Source organism: Hemiscyllium ocellatum, chromosome 23 (assembly GCF_020745735.1).
Source record: "Hemiscyllium ocellatum isolate sHemOce1 chromosome 23, sHemOce1.pat.X.cur, whole genome shotgun sequence".
Lineage (NCBI taxonomy): Eukaryota > Metazoa > Chordata > Chondrichthyes > Orectolobiformes > Hemiscylliidae > Hemiscyllium > Hemiscyllium ocellatum.
The window spans coordinates 44,778,994-44,796,120 of record NC_083423.1 but is presented as its reverse complement, the minus strand read 5'-3'; positions in this window follow the sequence as shown (position 1 = coordinate 44,796,120).

Below are 17,127 nucleotides of genomic sequence, written 5' to 3'. Positions count from 1 at the left end.
GGTCGGTTTATAGTGAATGTCCATGTTTTAGAATGTTACAGCGCAATACAGGCCCTTCCGCCCTCGATGTTGCACCAACCTGTGAAATTAATCTCTTGCCCATCTAATCTACATCATTCCATTATTATCCATAGGTATTTCCAATGTCCATTTAAATACCCTTAGCATTGCGAGTCTACTACTGTTGCAGGCAGGCCATTCCTTGCCCAAACTATTCTCTGAGCAAAGAAACTACCCCAAATATCTGTCCTAAGTCTATCACCCCTCAATTTAAATCGATGTCCTCTCATGTTAGCCTTCACCATCTGAGGAAAAAGGCTCTCACTGTCCATCCTATCTAACCCTCTGATTATCTTATACATCTTGATTAAGTCACCTGTCAACCTTCTTCTCTCCAACAAAAACAATCTCAGTTCCCACAGCCTTTCCCCATAAGACCTTCCCTCCACACCAGGCAACATCCTAGTGAATCTCCTCTGAATCATTTCCAAAGCTTTCACATCCTTCCTATAATGCGGTGACCAGAACTGCATGCAATACTCCAGGTGTGGCCTTATCAGTGTCTTGTACAGCTAAAGCATAATCTCATGGCTCCGAAACTCAATTCCCCTACCAATAAATGCCAACATACCATAAGCCTTCTTAACAACCCTATCAACCTGGGTGGCAACTTTCGGGGATTTATGCACCTGGACACCGCGTTCTGTCTGTTCATCTACACTGCCAAGAATTTTACCATTAGCCCAGTACACTGCATTCCTGTTACTTCTTCCAAAGTGAACTACCTGACACTTTTCCACATTAAACTCCATTCGCCACCTCTCAGCCCAGCTCTGCATCTTATCTATGTCCCGCTGTAACCCACAACATCCTTCAGCACTAACTACAACTCTGCCTACCTTATTGTCATCTGTAAATTTACTAACACTTCCTTCTACACCCACCTCCAGATCATTTATAAAAATGACAAACAGCTGTGGCCACAAAACAGATCCAGTGGCACACTAGTGGTATCTGAGCTCTATGATGAACATTTCCCATCAACCACCACTCTCTGTCTTCTTTCAGCTAGCCAATTTCTGATCCAAATTGCGAAATCACCCTCAATCCCAAAACTCCTTATTTTGTGCAATAGCCTACTGAGTGGAACCTTATCAAATGCCTCACTGAAGTCTATATACACCACATCAACCGCCTTACCTTCATCCACCTGTTTTTTCACCTTCTCAAAGAACTCAATAAGGTTAGTGTGGCATGGCCTACCTTTCACAAAACTGTGTTGACTATCCCTCATCAAATCATTCATTTCCAGATTATTATCAATCCTGTCTCTTATAACCTTTTCCAACATCTTAACCACAACCCAAGTAAGGCTCACTTACCTATAATTACCTGGTTGTCCCGACTTCCCTTCATAAACAAGGGAACAACATTTGCTATCCTCCAGTCTTCTGGCACTACTGTCAACAATGATGACACAAAGATCAATGCCAAAGGCTCAGCAATCTCCTCCCTGGCTTTCCAGAGAATTTGAGGATAAATCCCATCCGGTTCAGGGGTCTTATCTATTTTCAGATCTTCCAAAATTGCTAAAACCTCCTCTTTGTCAACCTCAATCCCATCTAATCTAATGGCCTGTATCTCCACATTCTCACTAACTTTACCCTTTTCCAATGTGAATTCTGACGAAAAGTATTCATTAAACACTTCCACTATGTTCTCAGATTCCACCCACAACTTTCTATTACTATCTATGATTGGCCCTAATCTTACTCTAGTCATTCTTTTATTCCTGATATAACTATAGATCTTTTCTGGCTAACTTATAATCTCAAGCCCCGAACTGAGACCTCATGCCTTATCCTCACAAAGGCCTTCTTCTTTCTCTTGACAAGCGCTTCGACCTCTTTTGTAAACCATGGCTCCCTCTCTTGTCAACTACTTCCTTGCCTGATAAGTATATACTTATCAAGGACCTGCTGTAGCTGTTCCTTGAATAAGCTCCACATTTTAAGAGTGCCCACCCCCTGCAGTTTTCTTCCCCATCCTATGCATTCTAACCCTTGCCTAATCACATCATAATTATCTTTCCCCTAGTTATACATCTTTCCCTGCAGTATATACCTATCCCTACCCATTGTTATTGTAAACATAACCAAATTATGGTTACTATCGCCAAGGTGCTCACCTACCTCCAAATCTAACACCAGGCTGTGTTCATTCCCCAGTATCAACTCCAATATGGGATCTCCCCTTGTTGGCCTGTCTACATACTGTGTCAAAAAACCCTCCTGCATACATTGAATAAAAACTGACCCATCTAAACTACTAGAACTATAGTATTCCCAATCAATATTGGGGAATTTGAAGTCCCCCATAGCAACCACACTGTTACTCTCGCTCCTATCGAGAATCATCTTTGCTATCCTTTCCTCTACATCCCTTGAACAATTCGGAGGCCTATAGAAAACTCCCAACAGGGTGACCTCTCCTTTATTGTTTCTAACTTCAGCCCAAACTACCTCAGTGGATGAGTCCTCAAACATGATCTCAGCTGCTGTAATACTACCCTGGATTAATAATGCCACACCCCTGCCTCTTTCACCATCTTCTTGTTCTTGCTGAAACATCTAAATCCTGGAATCTGCAACAAACATTCCTGTCCGTCCTCTTGCCATGTCTCTGAAATGACCACAACATTGAAACCCCAGGTACCAATCCATGCTGCAAGTTCACCCATTTTATTCCAGAGGTTCCTTGCATTGAAGTACATACATTTCAAACCAACATGCTGATTGCCAGTGCCCTCTCGCGACATTGTGAACCTATTCCTGACATTACTACCCTCAACCCCCAGTACACTTTCTGTTAATTTATATTAATGTTCTAATATGCACGTTGCAGAAAGTTTACTGTGTGCCTTGTTTATTCTGAGAGTATGTTTCAATATTTACTGTAATGATTATCACAACTTAGAATTATGTTGCAATGTACAATATCATACTGAAATAGTTCACTATGTCTTGGAGGATTTTGTGCTTTTTGCCTTAGCCCTGAGTTCTCTAAAGCAATTTAATCACTAACTGGTAAGCAGTATCAAAGCCTATAGTCTTTAACTGTGCTGAGATGGCGTTTCACAAGTCTCACCTGCTTTTTATTAATAGCTAATGCAGTTTAAAGCATACAGTCTCACTGCAAGAATACATCGGGACATAAACTCAGGTTAGCCGTTTTTACATCTTTCCCACCTCGTGTTAAATTTGACAGTTCAAAAGTGAACTGCTTTTTATAAGTTGGGTACAATGCCCTTTTATTTATTGCTTGCAGCCTTTCGTTTAAGCATGCAGGACCTTTCGATTTTTTTGTGCGGCCACAAAAAAGGAAGTGACCTCTACATTGCTATTATTGTAACGTCTGACTGACTGTACATGCATGCAGCTGAGAGGAAGCATTGTTCCTGAGAATTGTAATTGAGTAGTATGTGTGGGTGCATAGTTATCTTTCAGTATTGATGGGATCTAATTCAGATCTGTGCGACATGAGCTATGTCAACAGGTGTGGCAGAATGGGTGACAATTACAGCGAAGGCCATTTATATTGAGAGCAAGTCATGACATCTTTTATGCTTTTCCTAAGTGGTGCAGTGAAATTCTCATTCGCAGTGGCAAAATGACAATTGACTGTCATTATTGTTTGATAAATGCCTTAATTACAGCCCAACCCACCTCATTAATATTCAGCCTTCCATCTTACCAAGCTCACCCCAACATGCTCGATTTTGGCTCGATATTGGGGAGGCTGCACTTGGTATATTGTGTACTGTTCTGGTCACTGCATTCTTGGAAGGATGTGGAAGCTTTGGAAGGGCTGCAGAGGAGATTTACCAGGATGTTGCCTGGTCTGGAGCAAAGGTCTGACAGGGAAAGGCTAAGGGATTTGAGGCTGTTTTTGTTAGAGAGAAGAAGGTTGAGAGGTAACTTAGTAGAGATGTATAAGACGATGAGAAGATTAGATAGGGTGGATAGTGTGAGCCTTTTTCCTCAGATGTTGATGGCTAGCACCAGGAAACGTAGCTTTAAATTTAGGGGTGATAGATATAGGACAGATGTCAGAGATAGGTTTTTTACTTGGGGAGTAGTAAGGGCGTGGCACACCCTGCCTGCAACAGTACCAGACTCGCCAACTTTCAGGGCATTTAACTGGTCATTGGATAAACATATGGATGAAAATGGAATACTGTAGGTTAGGAGGGTTTCACATTGGTTCCACAGGTCAGTGCAACATTGAGGGCTGAAGGGCCTGTACTATGCTGTAATGTTCTATGTACTATTAGGAAAACTCGATATGGAAACCGGAGAATGTATCTGACAGGTACAGCTCTCCAATTGCACTGAAAGACCTCCATGTCATACCTGGGGCATCAACATTTCTGGGCATTGCCCACATACATCTCACACCCCACCAACATTGGTATCTTGACAAGAGTGGTGGGTATGACTCTTATGGACTTCAGTAAGGCATTCAACAAGGTTCTGCATGGGAGACTAATTTGCAAGGTTAGATCACATGGAACACAAGGAGAACTAACTGTTTAGATACAAAAGTGGCTCGAAGGTAGAGCACAGCAGGTGGTGGTGGAGGGTTGTTTTGCATACTGGAGGCCTGTGATCTATGGTGTGCTACAAGGATCGGTGCTGGGTCCACTGCTTTTCATCATTTATATAAATAATTTGGATGAGAACATGAAAATTATGGTTAGTTAGTGTGCCAATGGCACCAAAATTGGAGGCGTAGACGACAGTGAAGAAGGTTACCTCAGAGTACCACGGGATCTTGGTCAGATGGGCCGGTGGGCTGAGGTGTAGCAGCTGGAGTTTAAATTAGATACATGTGAGGTGCTGCATTTTGGAAAAGCAAATCAGGCAGGACTTAATGGTATGGTGCTGGGGAGTGTTGCTGAACAAAGAGATCTTGACGTGCATGTTCATAGTTCTTTGAAAGTGGAGTCACAGATAGACAGGATAGTGGTATACTTATTATTTCGGTATGCTTGCCTTAATTGGTCAGTGCATTGAGTATAAAAGTTGGGAGGTCACGTTGCAACTGTACAGGATGTTGGTTAGGCCACTTTTGGAACACTGTGTCCGATTCTGATCTCCTTGCTACAGAAAGGATGTCATGAAACTTGCAAGGGTTCAGAAAAGATTTACAAGGATATTACTAGACTTGGAGGGTTTGAGCTATACAGAGAAACTGAATAGGCTAGGGCTATTTTCTCTGGGGCATTGGAGGCTGAGGGGTGACCTAATAGAAGTTTATAAAATCATGAGGAGTGTGGATAGGGTAAATAGACAAGGTCTTTTCCCCGGAGCCAGGGAGTTCAAAACTAGTGGGCATAGGTTTAAGGTGAGAGGGGAAAGATTTAAAATGGATCTAAGGGGCACCGTTTTCACACAGAGGATGGTATGTGTATGGGATGAACTGCCAGAGCAAGTAGTGGAGGCTGGTACAATTCCAACATTTAAAAGGCTTTTGGATGGGTGTATGAATAGGAAGAGTTTAGAGGGATATGGGCCAAATGCTGACAAATGGGACTAGATTAATTTAGGATATCTGGTCCGCATGGACAAGTTGGAATGAAGGGTCTGTTTCTGCACTGTACAGCTCTATGACTCTACGTCTATGAGTCTATTGCCAGCCTCTAAGAACCCTAATAGTACATCTTTTATCCCATTGCCGGATGCTTCTGAATTTCAATGCTGCACCTTTGGCAGCACTAGCATCTGTCATTGTAATACTGTCACTGCTGCAAGGACACTGTGCACTGAGGGACACACACCCAGTTCATGAAAACATTGTATCTCTGGGTTCTTCGTTTCCCCTTAGCACATTCTGAGTTCACCTGTAAGCTCACCATGCCCCTGCCTTACATTGCCTAGAGTAGCCATTTTACATTGCAGACCTTCAGCTAGAGATACCAAGCTCACACTATGGCAGTTGTCAGTCAAATCAAAGGTTTTGCTCAGTGGGTTCCAGCACAGTTACTCAAGGACAACCTCCAGTATTAAGCGAGGCCCTGCTTAGGATGGTCAGAGACAAGATATTCTCCTCATAAAGGGTGAAGAGCTGAATGGTGGCTTGCACACCATCTGCCTGAAATATTTTAGCCCTTGTGTGGGCATTTTCTTTGTATGGAATGGGAGCAAGGCAAGCATTATCGGAGCTGAATATTAGTGGCGCAGCTGTTACTGCAGTGTCCGTGCAGGGTGAGTAGTGACGGGGAGTGAGGGAGGTTCAAGTGTTTGAGAGCAAGCGAGGGAAGATGTTGTAGGCAATAGTGAGCATGAGCGTTAGCTTTGATGGGAGACAGGTACAGTAATAAAGATGAGAGTGTGCATCAACCTTGCAGTCAATTCCTTCAGATGACTGAAGCTCATTACAGGTTCAGACTGAGGATGCCCTGGGAGGTCCTACCAATACTGCCATCTGCTAGAGGACATGTCTTTTGAAAGTATGGGTGGCCATTCTCTCCACATGGCCATCAAGGTGACAGCTTCAGGAGGTAGAGAAGTCGGTGTTCTGTGTGTAACCCTTCTTGGATTCCAGCATTTGCAGTATTTTTGTCACTAATCAATCCAACAGCAACATTTAATTTTTATTTTCTTGTTCATGATTATGAATGTAAAGGCTGGAGGGTATTTGAAGCCTGTAGCTATCTAGGATGCTCCTCAGAGACAAGCAACTTCAGAGACATTATAACTTCTATCCTCGTTTGAATATATAATCTTATCTTTGACGAGGCCTTCACTTCACCATGTCCTGCAGCTCAAGTGACAGTTAAACAGACAAGTAAGAGTTGACATAGATTTACTGTTGTGAGATTCTGTTCATAATGCAGTGTCACACATGCCACCAATGTGTCCTTAGAGCTGTTTCTTTTTCCTTGACCTCTCACTACATCTGAGTGTTGTCATTACGTTCATAACTGGGCTGGATGGATCCTGCTCTGTCTTGGATTCTGTTGACATTGAAGAATTGGATGAATGACCCTGAGGGCATTTGTGCTGGTGAGCATAATCTTACAGAGAATGTCTTCCCCCAACACAGTCTTAACATCTTTGGGTGAAACTTCCACGGGGTTGGTGATTATAGGCAGATGGAGGTGGAGAGCCTGGGGACTCTTCGTAAAAAGATTTGGGGGGGGGTGTGTTTTGCATGTGACTGTGTGCCTGCTGGCACTGCCCTGACTCCTTGAGAAGAAGGCGGAAGTGGATACTGCAGATGCTGGAGATTAGAGTCAAGATTAGAGTAGTGCTGGAAAAGCACAGCAAGTCAGCAGGTGACCTGGTGTCCTCTCCTTGAGAAGAAGGGTCACCTTGCGTTTGAGATCCAAGTCCCATGCGCCCTGCTACTTTGCCAGCAATGGATAAATCAACGGAGTCCAGGTCAGCATGCATTTTCGGAACCAATGAAAGTTCTCCTGGACTGATGTTCCATGGCACCTGCCAATCAGCTAGGCTCATGTGGGCCAGACACAGCATGGTACTGGTGACTTGGGTGAACTCCCCAAAGCTTTATTACAGCACATTTAGCCTTTGAAACTTGGTCCACATCCTAGAGGTTGCCTCTGATACAATTCTTCCATGTGGAGAGTCTTTAGCATCTGCTGAGGTTTGATGTTGTACCTGGGCTTGCTGATGCCTTGATCTTCTGCAGTGTGTCATACTGCCTTTGCATTAATGTGACAATGACGGGAGGAGCTGCTGTTGCTGGATCCATTCGGGATGGGTACAATGTTGAATACCAGAAACATGACCCCTTATTAATGATGTGATTCCTGGGCAGTTGTATCAAACACCAATGAGGCTTTACCATCGGCTGTGACTCAGTAGCACATAGAGGCTTCCCAGTTGAAGGGCCATGAAATGCCTCTACATGGACCTCTGAGATATTCCACCTTTTGTAGATGTAACCAACACCAGGTCAAGCACTGGGATATTGTTGCTGTGGTAGGATGTTATTTTATTGACTCGTGGAATGTGGGCATTGTGGGCTAGCCAGCATTTATTGTCTGTCCCTAGTTACCCTTTAGAAGATGGTGATGAATTGACTTCTTGAACCATTGCAATCTGCATGCTGTAGGTTAACCTACAATGACCTGAGGGAGGCAGCTCCAGGATTTTGACCCAGTGACAGTGAAGGAATGGTGATAGATTTTCAAGTCAGGATGGCAAGTGGCTTGGAAAGGACTTGTAGGTGGTGATGTTCCCATGTATCTACTGCCCTTGCCCTTCTAGATGGAAATGTTCATGAGTTTGGAAAGTGCTTTGTAAGGGTCTTTAGTGAAGTTCTGCAGTGCATCTTGTAGATAGAAACAATGCTGCTACTGAATGTTGGTGGTGGAGGGAGTGGATGCTTGTGGATGCGGTACCAATCAAGTGGGCTACTTTGTCTTGGATGGTGCCAATGTCGTTGGAGCTGCATCCATCCAGACTTGTGCCTTCAAGATGGTGGATAGGCTATGAGGAATCAGGAGGTGACTTACTCACCACAGTGTTCCTAGATTCTGACCTGCTGTTAAAGCCACTGTATTCATACGGTGAGTCCAGTTGAATTTTCACTCAATGGTAACCCCCAGGATGTTGATAGCAATTGATTCACTGATGATAACACCATTGAATGTCAAGGGTAGTGCTTAGCCTGACTCTTATTGGAGATGGTCATTGTCTGGCACTTGTGTGGCACAAATGTTACTAGTCAATTATCAACCCGAAGACTAGATATTGTCCAAATCTTGTTGCATTTGGACACGGACTGCTTTAGTCTCTGTGGAGTTGTGAATGGAGTTGAACATTGTGCAATCATAGGCTAACAACTCCACTTCTGACCTTATGATAAAGCAGCTGAAAATTGTTGGACCTAGGACACTACCGTGAGGAACTCCTGCAGAGTTGGCTTGGAGCTGAAATGACTGACCTTCAATAACCACATCCATCTTCCTATATGCCAGGTATGTGGAGAAGTTGCCCCATGATGCCCATTGATTTCAATTTTGCGAGGGCCTCTTGGAGCCACACTCTGTCAAATGCATTCTTGATGTCAAGGGCTGTCACTTTCACCTCCCCTCTGGAAATCAGCTCTTTTGTCCATGTTTGAATCAAGGCTGTAATGAGATCTAGAGCTGAGTGGCCCTGGTGGAACCCAAACTGGGCATCACTAAGCAGGTTATTGCTGAGAAGGTGCTACTTGAAAGCACTGATGATGACAACTTCCATCACTTTACTGATATTTGACAGTAGACTGATAAGGTGGTAATTGACTGGGTTGAATTTGTCCTTTTTTTTCTATGCAGGACAATTTTCCACATTGTCTCGTAGGTGCCAGTGTTGTAAGTGTTCTGGAAATGCTTGGCTATTGGAGTGGCAAGTTCTTAAGGACAAGTCTTCAATACTATTGCCAGAATGTTGTCAGGACCCATAGTTTTTGCAATATCCAGTGTCTCCAACCATTCCTTGATATCACATGGAGTGAGTCAAGTTGGCTGAAGATTGATATCTGTAATGCTGGGGCCACTGGAAGTTGACGAGATGGATTGTCCACTTGGAATTACTGGCTGAAGATTTCTGCAACTGCTTCTCCCTTCTCTGTTCCACTGATTTGTTAGGCTCTTCCATCACTGAGGATGAGGATATCTGAGAAGCCTCCTTCTCTCTAGTGAGCTTTTAATTGTCCACTCATCATTCATGACTGGATGTGACAGGATGACTTCCTTTTCCCTGTCCCTTTGTCAGACAGGAACCTACAGGTGGGATTTGCTTGCAGGGCTTCCTGCATCAAAGGTGGATACACAACCACAGGATACACAAGGACCCAGCTTTGGCTGTAGATATTTTTAATCAACCTGTTCATACACATACACATCCCTGAAGCAAGTAGGACTCTAGTCCAGGCCTTCTGGATCTGAGGACATTACCATTACATCTCAAGAGCTCCAAACCTATTCTGTTTGACCCTTAGGGGCCCTTGTGATGTAGTGGTAGTGTCTCTACTTAGAGTCAAAGAGTAATAGAGATACATAGCATGGAATCAGACCCTTCAGTCCAACTCGTCCATGCCGACCACATATCCCAAACCTAATCTAGTCTCATTTGCCAGCACTTGGCCCATGTCCCTCTAACCCCTTCCCATTCATAAACACATCCAGATGCCTTTTAAATGTTGTAATTGTACGAGCCTCCACCACTCCCTCTGGCTACTCATTCCATACACACCCTCTGTGTGAAGAAGTTGCCCCTGAGATCCATTTTAATTTTTCCCTTCTCAGCCTAAACCTATGCTCTCTAGTTCTGGTCTCATGGAGGAATTCCAAGGGAAGAGCTTTCTGACGGTTAGACTGGGATTCTGTCTTTCAAGCTATTGAGACCAACACACACTGTTCCAACTGTCCTCTGGGATCAAGGACCTAACCTCATCTGTCATGGATTGCATATATTTCCTGTTTACTGAACTAATGCGTCATTTTAAACTATTGCTTTTTATCAATCAACTTAAAATTACTTACAAATAATCAACTACGTTTCTGAGTTATGTAGCAGCCGAAGAATAACTTGACAGGAAGATTTTCTCCATCTTGCTCTGTGAGACAAAGTAATTGCATAATTTTTTTTTCACTTTTCCTATTTTCCATTATAAATGCACTTGTTTTCATCTGCAATGGACACACATCTGTCTTTGGAAATCTCTTCCTTTTCACACATGTAAAGAAGCTTTTGGACTACCTTTATATTTCACACTAGCTTGCATTCATATTTTCTCTTTCATTTTTTTAGTCCTTCTTTGCTGGGTTTTAAATGAATTTAAATCTATTTATATAAATCAACAATGCAATCCTTCCACCCATCATAGAACTAAGATGCTGCAAATTACTTCCTCAGCACCAAATCTTGTTATTTTTGTTAATTAATTAAGAGGTACAATTACAATTGTGCTCATTATGTTACGTATACAATCTCCCAGGTACATGTATTTTATCAACTGCTGTATTGTTGCACATTTCCTTTGCTCATCTTCCCTTTTGTCTAAAGATGATCTATGATCAGTGAGGAATCGAAAAAAATATTCTGTATGTTTGACCTATAACCAGAGTTACCTGAACTACTGAAGAGTCTTTTCCTAAAATCCTTAAGTTATATTTTGGCTAACATTTACAGAACATGCATATTTCTGTGACACTTCTGGAGTGAAGATTGAAATAATTGCAGATGATAACTGTCCCACAGTGCTTTGCACCTAGTACTGAATGAGAGCAACTATGATCACTACCATTAATGCAAAGGGGTCATCTTCAGCAGAATTCTCACCTACATGGACAGAAAGTACCAAAAGGCATTTATTATTCATTCCTAGTTGTCAGAGAACTCTTTAGTAATCTGGTTTCCCTGACTGACTGCAATCCTGAGGCAAAGCAGGCACGAAGAATGTTCTGTCTTAGATTGGTTTGATTTATTTTTTAAAGCCCAAACTATAATCCACAAAGCTCAACACACTTGCCCCTTTTTGATCTCAATGCTACATCAATGTTCAAATTCCAGAAATGGATCTAATTGCACCTTAAACTTAGTCATATTGTTTCTTTAATTAGTTTTGTCTGCAATAAATGCCAAGAGTAAGAAAAAAATCATTTGGCCCAAATTCATCCATCTACATCCTAATTCACCAATTTTTCATCAAATTGAATATCCCAATGTTTCTGGCTCCGCTCTTTATCCATTAGATGGGAGCTTAATCAGATGGGCTAAGGAATGGCAGATGGAGTTTAATTTAGATAAATGAGAGGTACTTTAGAAAAGCAAATCAGAGCAGGGTTAAGCTGGTTGCTGTCCCTTGGGTGTGCCCTGAGATGTTGGTGAATGATGATGGCCGACATGAAGGCAAGAGAGCATGTCAACAATCAGCAGCCACCTAGCTAATAACGCAGCTTTACAAGTTCATGCAGCTTTACAAGTACAAGCTTTACACTTAGCATGATTTCAGTTCATACTTGTACTATACTGTGGATATTTATAGGCAACCTGTTTTGAGATATTATCAGATCATTTTGGAACAGATGAGAATTGACCCTGTGCCTCTTGGCCCAGACTGCACCACATATTGACTGCACACTGAAATGAGATGAGGTCAGCTAACAATGAGATGTTAGTGCATTAATATCATCAACTATTCTTTTAGCTGTTTGAAACCTTAAAGGGAAAATTAAACATTTTTTCCTTGATATAGAGAACCCACCTTTTCCATTTTTGATGCATTCTCTCAAATATCTCACCACTGTCGCACCCACTCAAGTGCTGGGCAGATTCTGTCCCTTATTTCAGCATAACTCACATATGATGGGAGACAATTTTGAAATTGCATCATAAATTCTGAGTCAAAGGCAACTAAGACTCTTCAAAAACATTTCCAGTTTCAAACAGTTTCAAACAGTATCACTGAATGTTTTGAGATGGTTTTCGATTCATGTCAGAGATCCATTAACTGATGAAAGAATGACCAGATTTGAACAAGATCATTGATTCAATTGAATTAGGCAGAAAGGTTGATTGAATCATTCAGAAATTGTTAGGTTTCTACAGGAGAGGAGTGCAAAACAATCAAAACAATACAGAAATACTGTTGTTTGCAAGATTTTTATGATGTTTACAGACTGTTGCACAGGATTCACACGCAAAAGCCCAAGGTCTCTGTCTTTCCCTTGACTATTAAACGTTGAAATTACATCTATGTTTTGAGCTTTGAGATTTTGTTTACCTTAATTCCTTATATTCCAAAATTCTTATGCTTATTCATGATTTGCATCAGATATTTTTACAATCATGTCATTTACTAACTGGAAAGTGTTCTTCTGCTTTGGCTGTGGCTCAGTGAGTAGCACTGTTCCCACTGGAGCTGAAAGTTATGATTTTGGGAATTCCTCTCTGAATGTAAGCATGGAAATAAGAGTGGCACTTTAGTGGAGCACTGCTGGAGTGTTGGATTGTCAGGATGACGCCTTTTGGATGAGAAGGTAAAGCAAAGCCTAACAGATAGAATGAACGATCCCATGACATTGATTTTTAAAGGACAGCAATAATACCCAAAGTCCTGGACAATATCTTTCCCCGAGCTATAATCTTGAAACCATGGTCAACAGTGACTACATTCTACAAGTACTTCATTGGCGTGTAAAGTCCTTGGGACATCCTTAGGTTATGAAAAGCGATGTAAGTTTGTCTTCCTCTTGCTGATACTCACATCCTGATCTCACTGTGGGCCTATCTGACATTGAGTGCAATTAGAATGATGAAGAGCTTGCACCAGAACAAGCTGAGGTCCAGATGAAGATCCATGGCTGTTTGGCAGAGAAAACATAAGCAGCTCCAATTGCTGAGGTTAAAAGGTTTGTTTTGAGTCTGCTGAACCTGCACTAAAAGAGTCAATTAAAATGCCATTTTCTTCAATCTCTGTATATTGTAAACACACTGAACATGAGAAAATGACCTCCCATCAAATTAAATTACACGGAAGGGTGAGACTTTTCTATCATCTGAGGCTGTTACATTTCTGAATCAGCCTACTGTTTTTCTGAGGCATACAGAGGTAACTATCAGGAGATACTGTGCTCTGTCAAACACCCACCCACTGTCAATAACCCTGACTAATGCAGCCACCATGGGCATAGAACGAAGCTCCATCTTATTCAATAACTCAGGCTGTTCCTACACATGTCCACTTTCTATCAAGTTAGATAATATAATCTTTCAGTGATACTTTAAAAAAATCACAAAAGTGGGACCAACATGCTGCAAATATGTTGATTTTCTGTCTTAACAGGCCTTCGGGGCTTTTCAGACCGAAGCATAAGTAAGTCAGCATCATTTTCCTTTCAAAAACTTCTGTGGATGCATAAAGAAGAAATTAATGTGTAATTTCTCCTCTCTTGCATTCCCAGTATGAAGTCTTGCTAGATGCAAGCAAAGATTGGCCAATGTAGAGCAAATCTCCTTCAAGTTAATCAAGTGTCCCAAGGCTCTTCAAAGGTGGTTGAATTCAACAATAAAATGACATCATAAGCTCAGAAGCCCATTTTTCTAATTACTCATGTTATCATCCAAAAAGTCAGAGCCAACTTGTACATAACATGCTCATATTTGAACCCAGTGATCTAAGCTTACAGTTTGAACATAAAAGTAGATAAATATACTCTTAGATATTTTTTGTTAAAAGTCCCTTCACAGGGAGAAACTGCAAAAGAATGTTGTAGGAGGGATTGAATCTGCTTTCGGAGCTCTGGATATATTAATAGGAGAAAGTTTTGTCCTTTTTTTATTTATGGAAAATTACCAACTTTTCTATTTGTGCATGTCATTTTTTTTTCTGCAAAGTACAAACATAGAGATTATTTTTCTTTGAAGGTGGAAATTGTCAAATTTCGAGGAAGGAACAATCCAAAAGTATTGTTTTTAATCCAACCTGTTCAGAGATGTTATGACACACTTCTGAAACAGATAAGACTTGAACTAGGGCTTTCTGGTTTACAGGTAAAGACACTACTACTGGTGGGAGTAAAAATTGAAGGATCAGCTGTGAAGATAAACATACGATAATTGTGACCAATTGTTGACTCTTCAATTTATTCTATCCATTTAATTAATAAAAAAAGTATCCATTCATATAGCAGATTCCACAGCTTAGATTTTACAGGCAAAACAAAATTATAAGTTGTAATTTAGGAAATATGGCAATCAATTTGTGCACAACAAAGTCCTACAATTAGCAACATCAGAACAGCCAAATAACCTGATGGCATTGCACTGAGGGAGAATTCCCCTACCCTTCTTCAAAATAGCGGAAAAGGACTTTTACATCTACCTAAATGCTTTGGGTCTTGGTTTAACATCTCATCCAAATGACAGCACTTACAACAACAGTAAGCTTGTTGAGACTGGCGATGCGTCTACAATAATGAATGTTCATATCCCAATGGCTCCACCCAATCTAATGAGAAACCTTGTTCTAGTCTAGCTTTCAGACGGAGTATCTGTACCAGCTCTGTAAAGCCTGAGTAATTAAGCCCAACTAAATGCAATTGTACTTATTGCTATCATACAATAAACTACAATTAAGAAGACTGCCTTTTCTGTATGTGTTCTATGATGGTATATTCCCTACCACTAATTATCAGATATGGCTAAGACAAAGCCAAAATAGAGGGAGGATTGGTCTCAGTGAACTATCTCAAGCAACCCTTACCCACTATAAATTACTGGTAGATGTGGTAAATACAACAAAGAAAGTGCCACATAGCATTTCATTGGAGTTTTAAACTTGACTTTTAGTATAGGTCTCAGAACTGAATCTAATGAAGCAAGCATAAGTGTTACAAACTGAGTCATCACTGCATCTCAAATGGCAGAAAAAGTAACAGTATTGAGTTGAGAGTGAACTGAATGTTACTTATTGACCGGTTTTAACTCACTGAGATAGTAACTGAGGTAGTATGGGATTAAAGACAGAGTTGTTTTATGGTTGAGCTCCAGAAACAGTAGGTCTGACTTTATTATGTCTTAAAGTCTCAGCCAACAGTTATGACCTCATTGATTGCTTACAATTAAAGTTTAGTGATAATAGCTGTACTGTCACAATACCATCTGGCAATTTGTCCACAATTCCTGTGTGATCATTGAAAAGAGATTCAATATTATAACGTTGCTGGCAATGATTATTTATGACCCTATATTGCAGCTGTTGAATAATACTTCAGTATGGAATCCACACATTTTAATCATAGTGTTGAATAAACAATGTGATTATGTGTTTACTTTTCAAGTTCTGAGCTCAACTGTCACTCATGTTGAATGATAAGGCATGTTAGCTATCCTTGTTCAGTACATGTTTAACTGTAACATGTAACTGCTTATATGGTAATGAGCAAAGAGACATTATTAATATAGCTCTTGACCGTGCATGTAATTAATTCTGAAGTACTGTGACAGCAGTTTCTCAAAAGAATATTACAGAGATATTGTGCAGTTGGGGTTACAGAATAGGTGTTCTCTAATGACCCTCTATCTGATAATTCTCTCACAATGGGTTTCTGAAGGCCACAATTCCATGTCAAGGAGCATACATTTACAAAATTATCTCATTGCAACTGGACTGAGGGACATCTATAAGCTTAATTTTGCTCATATAAAGCCTGGTATGTGTAGCTTTGCTTTCGAATCCATAGAATTACATGGAATTTACAGCACTGAAACAGTCCATTTAATCCAACTGATCTGTGCAGGTATTTATAATCCAAAATAGTCTTCCCACACCCTGCTTTCTACAAGTCTGTCAGCATTACCTTTTCTTTCCTCCCCCTGAATTGTATCCTGAAACATTCTATCATCAGCTACATTTGATAGCTAGTTCCACATTCTAACCACGCTCTAAATCAGGAAAATCAGATGGCCAAACTCAAACAACTAATGTTATTCCTTTGCACTTTTTCTAAGCTCTTTGCATTTAAAAAAAATGCTTTACAGGACAACACCTGCAGCAACATTACTCTTATAGTATGATCTTTAAGTCAATTTAACATGTTTACTTCCCTGGTAGAGGTTTTAAGGCATCTTTAATTTTTAAGTAGGCTGCAGATTTGATCTGGTAATTTTAGCATTGTAGTCAAACTCAAGTTCCATCAAAATATAAAACAGATAATTTAGACTATAATTCAAATTGCAATATTATGGTAAAAGGTTGAAAATTGTGCTTTGGCAGATGTCTGGAGCTCATACTGATATAGAACAATGTTCAGTAATTTTCCTAAAATCACCCTGATGCTTCCTCATTTTAGAGCCACCCTGCACTGTTCCGGATGTCTTCAGGTTTGATTTAGATCAAGGTTACATTGGTTGTTCATTTGAACGTGGAACATCCATGTTTGAAGAAGAGTATTGAATTCTTCCAATCTTTAGGTCAACAATTATCCATCAATCAACTCCATTAAACAGATCAGTTGAACATTTATGTTGTTGTTATTTGACAAACGTTGTTATGTTTTCTTACATTATGACAGTAATGACACTTCATATAGTATGGGCTATGAAG